Here is a 13,794-nt window from a genome sequence, read left to right on the forward strand (position 1 = left end):
TCTTGCTGGGATCCTATGACCCCAGCTGACTTCCTGCCCTTTGGGCAGGGGGCTGGACTCGATGATCTCCCGAGGTCCCTTCCAGCCCTAATTTCTATGAAATCTAACAATTCTGGATGCCATCTGCCAGGCTTGGGCTGTTGTGTAGGGGAGGAACGGAGCCACAGATTACACTCCTGGCATTGGAGCAGGAAAATGGGCAGCCTCCTGCCTAATTAACAAATTAATTAGATATCATCAAGGCATGGCAGGAGAGAAGGTGGATGCTTGGCCCAGAACAGGTGGGTGGGGCATTGGTAGATCCATCCCAAGAAGGTCCTGTTACACTGCCACAACCCGAAGGGAAGGAGATGCCCCAACTTGAGACTGATAGAGTAATGCTTAAAGGGGCCATAAAAGCTCGTTTTTGCTATGGGCTTATTCTGTTACACTCCCATTAATTCTCTCCCACTGGGGACTATTGTAGTTTTACCTTGGTTGATCAAGATACTGGCATGGGTCCACATGCTGGCATGATGCATAGGTGAATTCCTCCCTTCACCATGCAAGGCTAGGAGTTTGGGAACAACCAGCCAAAATGGGAGCCAACCTCCATCCCTTCCAACTCTCACACAATCCCTCATCCCCACATACTCCTGTCACATGCTGGCCCCATTCCTTCCCCCACAAGAAACCACTAGCAGGTTCTTTAAAGGGCAGCAGAGGGGAAAGCCAGCACCTACTCATAGCCAGCAGGATGAGATTCAATACTAGCACTGCCCTTCAGTAGTAAAGAGAGAACTTGGGTATTCACTTGTAAACGTCAAGGAAATACTTATATCCAACTCCCTTGGACTCTTTTGAAAGCCCTTATATCCTTCTCGGAGAAAATATCATCATCCTCAGTGTAACAACATGACAAAAGTTCTCATTTGAAAGCAAGTGGTTGTGACCAGAAGAAGACACCACCACAGTTCTGAGCTGACCTTTCTATATATGTGGATGCAGTGAGTGGAGGCTGCTCATTCCACATATGCAGACTTACCAATTGGGGAATCCCTAGGATAGGCTTAAATTCACCTCCCTTGAACAAGCCAGACCTTAGGCCTGAAACCCTGCAGCCAAAGGTGCCTTGGTGAGCAAGCAAGCAGCAAGTCCTGAGGCAGTCTCCATTCCCACACATCCCACAAGCCTATCAGAGAAACCCCTAGCCTGTAACAGCTCAGTAGTGAAGAGCCATCTGAACAGGTACATTGTTCACCCTGGGCACTTGTACACATGACAGGCATTTAGCCCCCTAAACTGAAATGGTACATTTTTAATTGTGATGATTAAAAACCCACCTTTTCAATTTAGGGACTTCCATCACTTACAGCAAGGGGTTCAATCCTCCCCCCCGCTTCCCTACCTCCCTCTCCCGCAGCCAAGGGTAAGCTGCCAGTGGGCCAAAAAGCCCCTGAGCTGCAGGGGGCCCTGGTCCTTCCCTCCATGGTGGCAGTGCCCCCCAGGGCTGCCTGAGTAGGCTGGTAGTGGGCCAGGAGCTTCCTCAGCTCAGAGGCAGCACCTGGCCAGATCCAACTCTTCCCTGGGCCCACCAGGGATCAGTGCCACTTGCACTGTCCTTGCCGCCTTCCCAGGTCCCACTACCACCCAGAAACAGGCTGACTTGCCCCTGGGGCAGTGCAGGGAAGCAGCAGGAGAGTGGCTGGGTGTGCTGTGGGCCAGAGAAGGCAACAGGGATAGTTCACAGCACGCTGGAAGTCTGGCCAGGTTCGGGGAAGCTCAGGCTCATTGGGCTTCCAGAGCACCAGGCATCATCTCCACCACCTTCTCCAGCTGCCAACACACCTGGCCACCTTTCTGCCATTTTCCCATGCTCCCCCAAGGGCAAACCAGGCCATTCCTGGGCAGTCCCAAATGGCTGGGACAGTGCACACAGCGCTGGAAGCCCCAGGGAGCTCGGGGAAGAGTTGGATCCAGCAGGTGCTGCCTCTGAGTTGGGGCAGCCCCCAGCAGACTAGCTGCCCACATGGGTGGCCCCAGGGGATGCCACCACCATGGAGGGAAGACCTAGGGCCCTCTGCAGTTCAGGGGTCACTTGGCCCACTGGCAGTTCACCCCCCAGCTGCAGGAGATGTGGACAGTCTCGGGGGTGGGAAGGGGAACCTGTCAGATTAAAAGCTGCAATGTTATAGCTAGCTACGTTGCAAAATAAACTAAACGAGAAATTTGCAACATAAACTCATTTTAATTGCATGAAAAAAACCCATGCGTGTAAAGTGTGATGCAATTAAACTGCAGAAACAAGCAATTTTCATCACATGTACATGTGTCCCTTGATTTCCCCATTTTAGAAGGGAGAAAGGGTCAGCCTGGAAAATAAATGGGTTCTGCAGCGCCAAGATCATGGTCCCAAAATGCCAACATGCCTGGGAGTCAGTGCTGGGCAGCACACCTGTTTTGCAACAGCTTGTAAATCCTCACAACAGAGGAAGGACTGAAGGCCATAAAAACAGCCACACTTTCTATGACTAGATTTCTTCCTATCTGATGCGTCAGGAACTGACACACAACTGGGGCCATTGCTTTATGGAGCAGCTAGTGACTTTCAGAATCAAAATCTGGGGTGCTCAATTTGTGGCATTAAATGGGCCAGATTCTCACAGTGGGCAGGTACTCAGCATGGTCTGAAAAGTTAGGACTCTTAAATGATCCTGAATAGTTTAAATAGAAACTTCAAATGCCTTACGGGCCATGGATCTTCTGAACATCTATTCACCAATGACTTCCCAATTGTTGCAGAGGCAGGGCATGAGCCCTGCTCTCCTCAACCCTGCAATGCATGCCTGGTGTTTCTGGTTTTGTGCCTTGCAAGCTTTAAGTGAAAACCTGGAGTAGCAATTCAGAGAACAACTCGGGTAGATGACTGCTGGACAGTGCAGGGCACTGAACTCGATTATCTGGAAGAAGCCTCCTGAGCCAAAATCCCTATAACTTACCAACTCAAAAACTGAGATGCCCAGCTGCTGTTGAGAATCAGGGTGAAGTGTCTATATCTGGTGTGCTTGATCTCTGCCTGCAGCAACTGAACATTAAATATGCTACTGGCACTGACTGCCACACTTCCATAAGACAGTTTTCAGGCAATTATCTTCTGTTTGCCATGCCAGTGTATTAATCTTGATTTTGACCTTACTGGCACTGATGAACAAAAGCATCACAAAATATTTAAATTAAATTTCTCTGGATTCAAAAAATGACCCCATAAAGCTTGTGTTTTGCTGAAGAACAAAAAAAGTAATAATTTAAAAAAGGAAAAAAAAGCAATAGCAGAGGCTTTGCAGGAGAGGAACAAGGGTTTCATGGGAATACAGTGCCCAACTTTCCAAAGGCTCAGCCCTCAGCAGCTGGCCTTGAGAACACTACCCTGTGAGGTCAACAGGAACTACTGGATGTTTTGAAACTGTCCCATAACAATTCACCCAGTACTTTTCTAGCTTGTAAGACCAAGAAAGACCCCTATGACCACTTCCTCTGGTTCCTGCCCATGAGAGGTCATGAGACAGCAAGCCTGTTAGCTCCCATTACATCAAACCACCCACAAAATCTGAAAGAAACAGATGGGAAGGCTGGCTAGAGGGCGCAGCACCAGTCTGCAGAGGCTGCTGAAATAAATTATTTAGACAGAATGAAACAAAGGAACAAATTAAACACTGCAAATTACTCACAGACTAAAAAGGACTGATTATTCATCTGTAATTAAAATATACGGCTGGAATAGTAACTGCTTGCAGAGTAATCAGAGCACTCTATGACTATAAAAATTTAATTCAGTTTGTGCAGCCAATTAAAGAAAAACAGCCAAATAATCAACCAAGGCTGCTGACTTGTAATATGAGGTCATAGGGCAGCAATATAACAAGCTCCCTGAAATTGGACTGATGACTCAGTGAAAATTAGACAGGTACCAACTGTACATTATCAATGCTGCCCATAATAGCAACACCACCACTCAATCAAGTCTGAGACCAAGCAAGTTGCACAGAAAGGGGCTACCTCACAGAAAATGAAGTCTCACCGCTAGTTTCCAATGACTCAAGAACTTGCTCACTACGTTTTCCACCAGAGAACTTGTAAACCTCATGGTTCTGTCACTAGCATGGTGTCTGGGAGCCAGCAGAGACATTGGCCCAGATCCTCAAAGATATTTATGCACCAAAACCCCAGGGAAGTTTGGTGTTTAAGTGTCTGAGCCCTCATGGCTCAGACTGTCCATAGATTGCTGTGCACTGAAACCCAAGATGAGGGCTGGAAGCCCCCAGACAAACAAAAGAGCTGTTTTGTACAAGACACTTGGAGGGCATAAATACACAAAGCCCTTTTACCATCAGCAAAGCTCTGTCACTTTACGCCAGCAGCAGGACTGGCCTGAAGTGTGCAATGCAGACATAAGATGAGTGGAACCTGAGAACACTAATTCTGTAGGAAGTTTCTATACATGGGATAAATTTTTAGATCAATAAATCTGGACCCCGGTTATGTGATCCTTGCTCCCTTTGGGAAGCGTACAGGTAATCCCCTTGATAACACCAAGGTTTATTGTGAAATAGAAACAACTTACCGGAAGTGGGATTGATGCCATATTGCATGCAGGTAGGTCACAATGAAGTTGTACCCATCACCAACACCTGCCTTAAGAGATGAGGAAAGGGAAAGAAAACTCCTTGGAAAGGGGAACCAGAAAGGAAAAGTCAAAGAAGATTTTCTGGGGAATAGATGGAATAGTGCACAACTCAAAGCTGCTGCACAGTTCGAAAGTCCACAGCTGCCTGCCCACCCAGACACCTAGCATGCTCATCTACTACACCTCGATTTCGTTGTTTAAAATGGGCCTTCATTTCAGTTGGAGCATAAATCTTCTGGATGCCTCTCCTCTGTTACATCATACAACCCTTGGCCCTCACTAACTCCTGCCTTCTCACTGGGGCTTCACCTACCCTCCAAACAGATCAAAAGGCTCACTTATCAGAACAGGGGAAATGTCATGCCCATAGGAGTTCAACTAGCTAGCTCACCCAAAAAGATCCAAAAGGCTCACTCTAATGGCTCACCTTAGAGGAATTAAAGAGGCTCACTCCCCTGCAAAGGAAGCCTACCTACCAAACAAGAAAAGTCAGCCACAAAATTAACTTGTCCCCAGTTAGTAGTGAACCCCCTTGAAGAGTTCTCTCCTGCAAAGTTTCTTAACTGCAGGCTCTCCACCTAGACACTGCACGTTGCTCAGCTCAGGCTACCATTATCAGGTTGCCTCCAAACTCAGTCTTTACTGAGTTTCTTCTAGCCCTGGTCTTTCTACAGGCCTCTTCTATCACTGTTAGGCTTTCCCAAGATCCAGTCCTTACCCAGGCCCACTCACCATCACAGCATTGCCTCAGCTCCATCCAACCACAGCCCCCGCCCTCCCCGGAGGTTTCTGTATCATGCTATGCGCTTATATAGCTAAGTAGGGGCAGGACTCCCAGTCTGGGCACACCGTCTTAAAGGCCTAGACCCCGTTTCCATCATCTCTTCCTAACGCAGCCAGGGGCCTCAAAATACATAAGAAGTTATCAGCACAGAAAGGAGCAGGTCATTTGCAAGACTCTTGAGCCCTGCCAATTGGCTGCCGTAAGTGTGTGGCCAAGCAATGCCTGTAGCATGGATTGGGCATTGGGCGGGTGGGGTACACTCTCCTTGGTCATAGGCTGGGGGAATGGGAGGGATATTTGTTTTTGAGTTTGGGGGCATGTTGGTTTTGTTGTACCTTATTTTAATATTTTACTCTGCTTCTTTTGGGGAAAGGTTGGCATAAAAATCTCATAAACAAATAAATCAGCACCTCTGGCCCAACAGTCCCAGCTATTCCCTCTAAACATGCCATTTTTTTATTCTCCTGCTGAGATCCTGACCTCCTGAGGGACTGCAGGAGGAACACCACAGTTGTGGACTCCCATCTAAAAGCCACTCTGTGCTTTGCAGTTACACACATAGGGCCTCCTTGGGAGACAAAGTAATATTGAAAGGCTGGGACTATGCCACACAGGCAGGGACCAAACTGCCATGGTGCAACACAAACCCAACTAAATCTGCAGTCAGAAAAGGAAAACAGAGCTTGGATTAGGAAGGGAAAATGAAAAGAGGAAATAGTAATATGGTCACCACAACAAAAGTACTCTACAAGCACAAGAGGATGATGCATATGCCCACATACACATGTGCGTGCATGCACACATGCAGTACCTAGATGAGTAAGATCTGATGGCAATGCTATAGATGAAAAAAGCTTCAGTGGGGAGAGAAGCCAACTGCTAAAGCACTCAATATTTAAACAATAATCATATCTCAATCTACACAGGATGCAACAGTAATCCCTGAAACATGACTTGTCAACATGCTGCCGAAAACACCTTCCAGTGTTGCTCATAGCCAAAGGAAATGAAAAAGATAAAACTGACGTAGACAGGGAGAGAAAAGGATGACTGCCTCCAGTGCATTACTTGCTCAGTATCATTCCCCATGGGCCAGAGAAGGTTGCATACCACTGGCATATACACTTGAAACAGAAGGTAAAGCTAGGGTGAAAATTATGGTATTTCGACACTCGTCCCCATCACAAAAGCCCTGGCAGTTTATAGCAGCAACGTGAACAAGGTTGCTGACAGGGAAAACATAAGAAAGAAGAATTAAAGCACAAGGGAAGAATGGAGGAAGAATGGTCACACAGAAAAAAATAACAGAAACACACCCCTCCTCTTACTGTAAATAACCTCACAGCAATAGCCTTCTATCTATACAATACTGGGATGCTGGTTATTGCTTGCTGCCTATGTACATTAGCTGATTTCTATCTCTTGCTCTGTATTGCAATTCAGGGATTGAAAGCGCAAGAACCACAGCAGCCCTCTCTCATGTGCAGTATATGCCCAGTAATATTTAAGAACAGAGATAACATATCCATTTTCCTCTTGCACAGTGTATTTTTCTAAACACTTGCCCTTACTATTAGCTATCAACAAGCTGCAGAAGAAAGGAGGAAGTTCCTTTTAAACCTTTCTTTCTTTTAACAAGCACACCCATGCATATCAAACCAAGAGTGCAGGAAATAGTACTGGCCCAACCCACCTGAAGTCCAGGGGTGCCCTTCCATTGGCTGTGGGAATTGCTATTTTGCTGTCTTTTCTAAAGACACAAGTACAACTTCCAGGTCTAATCAGGCCTCTGGCATTAGAAACACATTTATGTAGCCACAAAGCCAGCCCCTTCTGTTTCTTTGACACTGAAGCCAGTTTTAAAGGCATGTGCAGACTATATCATCTCATCACTACAAAATCCCCAGACTGTGCCTCCTGTCTCTTGAGTCACATGCCAGCTTTCCTCTCACCATTTCTTTTTTACTTCAGAGCAGTGGCTGAAGCTGCCTCGCAGTAATTTGCAGAGTAGTTTCTGCAGAGAAACATTGAGATACTTCAAATAAATGAATACCTGAGGCATTACCAGCCTCAGATGAGTACTTTAGCTTTTTAAATAATTCATGAGCTCCATGCCTTGAACTGAAGGACAAGGGAGAGATTGCAGCAGATATTCTTTATGGGCTCTCGTAAACAATGCAGTACCTGGCATCATATTTAATAATGGGAGGGAAATCCTAAAACTTGCACAAAACCATTAACAGGAAAAATAAATGTGTGTTGGGCCAGAGCCTCTGAGGTCAGGTGACACTCGGGAGTGGTAAGTAAAGTGCAGAATCAGGAGCTTGGAAAACTCAGCTCTTTTCTGACCATTGCCGTGGAAATTCTGGTGACCTTGAGTGAGTCCTGCTGAAGTTCAGTGCCTTTAGTTTCCCCATCTGCATAACAACACTCATGTCACCCACTGGGTTGTTTGCATGGAGACTTATCTCTGTGTTTTTGAAGCAGCCTCAAGTCAAAGGTACTTCTTGAAGCAGCTTAGGATGCTCAAGTCAAAGGTGCTGGTGATAGGGATTCAAAGTAGTGCAAGAAAAGCTAAATCAGAAGTCTGGGTTTCAGGAGGTCTGCTGTGGTGCTGACATGGCTCCCATTACCATCACATCTGAGCCCCTGGTGATGTTTTATGGGTTTGTCCTCATGTATCCACTCTGCAGAGGATAGGCAAACCAATTCACCTCTCTGTGCCTTGATCAATAAACAAGGAGGGAAATTACTTTCCTGTAGCAGGGAGGGAAAAAGGTCCTAGGCTCAAACCATTACTGTTTGCAAAGCACCCCAAGATCCTTGGCTGCGAAGTGCTGGGAAAGCTGATGATATTAAATTAGAGGGACCCTCTGAGGTCACCTAGTCCAACCCTGATAACCAGTCAAGGGTGGCACTGGACAATTTGATACTTCATGCATGGTCCCATGGTCCATTCACCCCTCCTGCTCAGAGTGCACAGGTTACTGCTAGGGAAATAAGAGGCCTTAGCATTTGGTTGACTCCCCTTAGCCATTACTTCACACCTAGGCAGTGGAGTGGAACAACACAATTACCCCCTGTCTGCCCCACACTGGAGCTTGGGTGAGAATTGGTGAGCTAAGACAGAGGAAATGCTTGTGAGCTGGTGGAGAAACCACTAAGAGAAAAGGCAGAGCTCCCTAGCCCTTTGAAGGAGAGGCAACTTTGACCAGTCTTTTATACAGGTTACTCCTAAAAGTCCCAGAATCCTTAGCAGCTAAGCATAGGTGTCTTCTATCTGTACTTGACAACAGGCCATAACCTCATAAATTTATCATGATTCCCAGGGCTTTGTAAACCCTGGACTGGTGTACTTTTTGCAGAGATAATCCTCAACTCCTCCCACAGACTTACAGCTAGAATGGAACATGTTATCCCATATGCCTTGAGATGTTTCTTACAAGAACTGGCTCGCACCCAGGCCCAGAGGTCTGTGCTGCCTGCCCATCTCATTTGGGTTTTTCAGAAAATGCTGGTGTTGATCCATAGCCTACAGGTTTTGAAACCTACTTACCTATGAAACTTCCTTTCTCCCCATGCAGCATGCAGCAGCTAGGACCAGCTGGGAAATTTGTGCTAACAACTAGGCCATTTAAATGGTTGGACAGATGGAGGCACAGTGTTCTCTAGGGAGAAGATCAACTTCTTAACTCATTCCTCACTCAGCCCAGCAACACCTGGGCCATCAGCCTTCGGTGCTCACTGTAACACTGACCTATTCCTCCAAGCATCCAGGGAAGGGTTAGAAGAGGGAAGACAGCCAAGAGGGGCACCTATTACTGGTGGATAGAGTGAGTGGCTGTTTATTGGTGACTGTTTATATGTTTTGTACTGCATCGAAGGCAGGCTAATTTTACATGCAGATTGATAACACTGCCTGGTTCTCTGGCATGCTACTACAGGTTTATGAGACTTGGGGAGGAGCTGGGCTGAATAGACTTTTCTGTGCAGCCAGACTGTTTTTCAGCCACTCTTCCATTTGGACAGTGAGGCTGAGGCCTCCCTGCTGGTTGGTTACCAGGGAGCTGCAAGATGGCCTTGATGTGCATGCTCTGCTTGGCATCATGACAGTCTAACCCTCTTAGGATGGTAGACAAAACACATGATGACTAGAGTGCTGAAACAGCTTCTCTGTCTCTGAAAAGTATCTGGAAAGAGCCAAATCATCAGTGATAACAGTGATATCCCTGGGGAAGGCCATATGAAGTGCAACCTTCCATCCCCAGCATGCAACATGTACATTTGCTTGGGTTTCTGGGTTTTCCACCCCTTGACTCGCACATTAGGTCAGGTTACCCTAGTTTGATTCTTGCTAAACAGTATATTCTTGGGCAAGATTCACTGCACTGGATCCTTGTTGAAAGAAAGGCTCTAACCTACCCAAGGAAGGCTACGTACCAACATCCTGCCTTTTAAGTCTGGGCTCAAAGGAAGGGTTAAAAAACAAACAAACAAAAACCCCCAAACCCAATAATGACACCCATTTTGCTCAAAAACAGCTAATTAATTGTTGCATGTCCATTCTATACGATGACTATTAAATGCAAAAACCAGAACCCAGGGCAGTGGCCATAGCACCAAACCACATCCCCTCCAGTTTGTTCTCCAACATTTTCTAGTATCACATTGCCTCTCAAGTGCTCAGCTTCACAAGGAGGGTATTTTTGGCAATGCTTAGCCCATAGCATGATGGTTAGCATCAGATGAGCTGAGAAGTGGGAACTGCAGATTTAAATCTACTCTGGGTGAGGGGAGCCTAAAACCCAAGTCTCCTAATCTCTAGGAGCACCTACACATGCATATTAATGTGAAGCAATAAACTCCAGCGCATATCATGTATATTGCTCCCAGGCACTGTGCTTACATGTGCACCTGGGACTGCAGCAAGTTGAGCCAGGTTGGAGCAGCCCCAACTGCCAGGGGATCCAGGGGCTCAGCCTGCCACCCTGGCACTGCTCTGGCTCAACTCAAATGCTGCAGAGGGGCTGGTTGGGGAACAAGGGTACTCCAATGCACAGCTAGCTGTCAGGCAGACCCTGTACTGATGCACCCTCATACCCCAGCCAGCCGGGTCAGCATCTACACATGTGCTGCTTCACACAAAAAATCTCCACAGCAGGCAGACCCTGTAAGTACAAGTACTAACCCTCTGCAGAGTTTATTAGTTTCCTACAGCCTAATAGGGATGCACCGTGTAGACACCGAGATATTTACTGCAGAGGTAATTAGGCAATTCCACAGTAAATGTCTCGTGTAGACATGCCACCTGGGTAAGTGCCCTGACCTTTGGATTAAAAGGTGGGAGAAGCCACCTATACATCATGACACACATGGTGTTGTCCACCTTAATAGAGAATGCTCATAATGCAACATATGCAGCTAAGTCAGCTGCACATGTGCCACTTATCTGTCTAAAGATGACATGGGATCTGGGACTTTGTGTCAAGAGCCCAAAGTTACAAAACACAAATGTCTTGAAATGACTTTCATCCATCATCCATTTGGCCAACAGTGAAATGTTCTGAAGAGCTGAAGGACCATGGCTTTGCCTGGTGCTAGTACCACCTTTCACCTCACCTTCTTTTGGCAGGTTTATTCCCTTCATACCTGCAATCCATACTCATATACCTCCCAGGCCAGCAGACTGTGTACAGTAGACAGTATTCCCTCTACCAGTCTTACCAGTATGGGGATGGCGGTGGGGGGGGGGGGAGTCTTTAACCCAGCGTTTCCTAAACAACTCCAGAACCTCCAACACCACCTCCTGCTTGTCTGGGGCTCCTGCTCAGTTATGGAATCTCAAGCAGAGCCTGAGCCAGTGGTTTGTCCCTGGAGTCCTCTTCCAAACTTGTCCTTTTGTATTATTTTCCTCACAGGCCTTTAAGCATGAATAAACTCCATAACATTCACCAGGGCAGTGAAGGATCCAGGTTTCTTTTCTGTGTTTCAAACAAAACTGGCTCTTTCAAACTGTCATGTATTCCAGGGTGTTGCTACTGCATAGCCACTGGCTAACCACTGGCTGAGGGGTGGTCTCTGACTTAAACACCTTCTCTGGTCAACTGTAGACTTCTCCACAGTCCCTCATAACCCTAACTGGACTATGAGCCTAGGTCAAGACTGAAGCAGGGACAGTCTATAGATGGGTCTTCCATGCCTGTCCTGCTCTTCCAACAGTCTAAACAGTGACTTGGGCTTTACTTAGAAAGTAGTACCCATCACCTTACTGTATATACTGTAGTTTATAAACAAGTTTTTTAAGGCCAGACAGAACCACTGGGGATCATCAAAAGATGCTACATGCCTTTCCTGTATGAATTCCTACTTCAAGTATAAGGGCTGTGCTTGAACTAGAGCATATTTTTTTGGTAAAATAGCTCATCTTGATTTCAGAATACCCAGAAATGAAGAATCCACTCCAACCCTTGCTATATTGTTCCAAAGATTAACTACCCTCGCTGTTAAATGCAGGACCCAATGTCCAGTCTGACTAACATCAGTACCTCACCAGTGGCTCTCATTATCTCTCTCCTGGTAGATCAACAGCCTTTTTTATCCAGTGTCTGCACCCCATGCAAGTGCTTATAGGCTGTAATCAAGTAATTCCCTCAGCCCCCTCTTTCATCAGCTACGTAAGCCTGAGGCATGTTTCCCAATCCTTTCACCAGTCTTGTACTGTCCTCTGAAGCTTCTCAATTACCTTACTACCCTTCTTGAAAGTGGGATTTCCCACCCTGCCTTTGGGCTTCTTGTTGTTGTCCTGAGCCCATCTCCACTGTGATTGCTCTAGATTTAGAATTTGGGACTGAATTATAAAAGAGGATCCACTCCCTAAGTAGCACATGTGGATGGTCCCAAGAGAGAAGAAAGAGAAAGTCCTGAGCTGCATATCCCAAGTGAATGAAGGTGCCTTTTTGCAGACCAGAACGCGGTGTCTAAGCCCAAGAGAAAGGTTGGCTATGGCCTCAGCATTTTCTACTAGCTTGCTCCGAACAGGGCTGGCTGTTTTGAACCCCACACACACACATACACTGTATGGGGAACCTGAATGCCACACGGGACACTGGATTTCCTTCTAGGATCCCATTACCTAAAAGTTAGCAATGCCAGTCCTTTGTTGCATCTTGCCCCTCATGTTTATGACCTTCCCTTCCAATCTCCCTCTTAATCAGTTTCTAAATTGCAGCCTCTCATTTGTTTTTATGTGTTTGTATTTTAAGAGAGTGGCATTTGATTAGGTTTTCATTATGCAGCACTGGCTTGATTCTGCTGCACTGTGCTGCCCATGCTGGGGTGGGGAGCACAACACATAAATAATAACGAAAACTAAGAGCTATTTTAGCTGTATTTATTTCATTTATTACAAGACACAAGTGCTGGATGCAAAGAGATTGTCAGGACCAGCAGGACTCCTGAAGCGTAACTGAGATGTGACAGACCTGTCAATCTGGGAGTATAATTGCATCACTGCAGGTTTGAATTACAAGTTGTTTGTGCGGAGTAGAGCAATACAGCTCTTTGGGGAGAAATATGTTCATTTATATTTTACTACTTTGATCAACATTGTTTATAAATTTGCTAAAATGTAACATAGCTTTCCCATTTGACTTGGTTTTTTTTTAAAAAAAAAAAAACAAACAGTCAGTCTTGGCTGAATCCAATGGTGAAACTCCCAGCGATTTACTTCAGTGGGAACAGGGTTAGAAAAACAGTGAGAATCCTGCATGTGAGATGGTACAGAAGGAATTAATTCAGCGAAGCCCGAGACATTTTGATAACGTAATATTTTTCTGCTCATAGCGCGTACACTCTGTTGTAGTAATTTTGTGCATTCCTTCCAGGGATGGACAATCCCACTTCAAATTTAAAACCAACTGCCTGGGAGGGGCAGCAGCATTTGAATTCAGGCAACACTGAGGGAGTCAATTGACTACATGGATCATTATCATCTACATGATTCTTGCTAATCTCTCTTCACACCACAGGTGTTAATGACCCCCTCTCCTTTTTAATGAACTTGATGTTCCACTATGCAAACTGTCATTTCTTCTGCAATTTTGCTGCCTATTAGCCATTGCTGGTAATGTCTCTCTTCTATTTCATAGCCCTGAAGACTGTTTTATCTCTAGCTAAAAACCTTAACTAAGGTGTGGTAATATTAACTCAGGTGTAGAAATTACTGATAGTGAAATATTGGAGGCACTGGCAAGATGCTCAAGATTTCATAGATTTCATAGACATCAGGGCTGGAAGGGACCTCGGGAGATCATCGAGTCCAGCCCCCTGCCCAAAGGGCAGGAAGTCA

At 46.1% G+C, this 13,794-nt stretch overlaps 2 long non-coding RNA genes across 2 annotated transcripts in view; one reads left to right on the plus strand and one right to left on the minus strand.

Moving 5' to 3' along the window:
- Window positions 1-7,223, minus strand: part of LOC109309576 — a 22,895-nt gene extending 15,672 nt beyond the window's left edge. The window contains exons 1-2 of the long non-coding RNA XR_002100977.1: window positions 7,141-7,223; window positions 4,601-4,671 (exon numbers count right to left, since the gene is read on the minus strand). This is a non-coding gene — a long non-coding RNA (uncharacterized LOC109309576). The remainder of the gene's footprint in view (window positions 1-4,600; window positions 4,672-7,140) is intronic.
- Window positions 6,981-13,794, plus strand: part of LOC109309575 — a 16,868-nt gene continuing 10,054 nt past the window's right edge. The window contains exons 1-2 of the long non-coding RNA XR_002100976.1: window positions 6,981-6,992; window positions 12,118-12,121. This is a non-coding gene — a long non-coding RNA (uncharacterized LOC109309575). The remainder of the gene's footprint in view (window positions 6,993-12,117; window positions 12,122-13,794) is intronic.

The sequence above is a fragment of the Crocodylus porosus genome, unplaced genomic scaffold, assembly GCF_001723895.1.
Source record: "Crocodylus porosus isolate Cpor-Errol unplaced genomic scaffold, CroPor_comp1, whole genome shotgun sequence".
In the NCBI taxonomy this organism is placed as follows: domain Eukaryota; kingdom Metazoa; phylum Chordata; order Crocodylia; family Crocodylidae; genus Crocodylus; species Crocodylus porosus.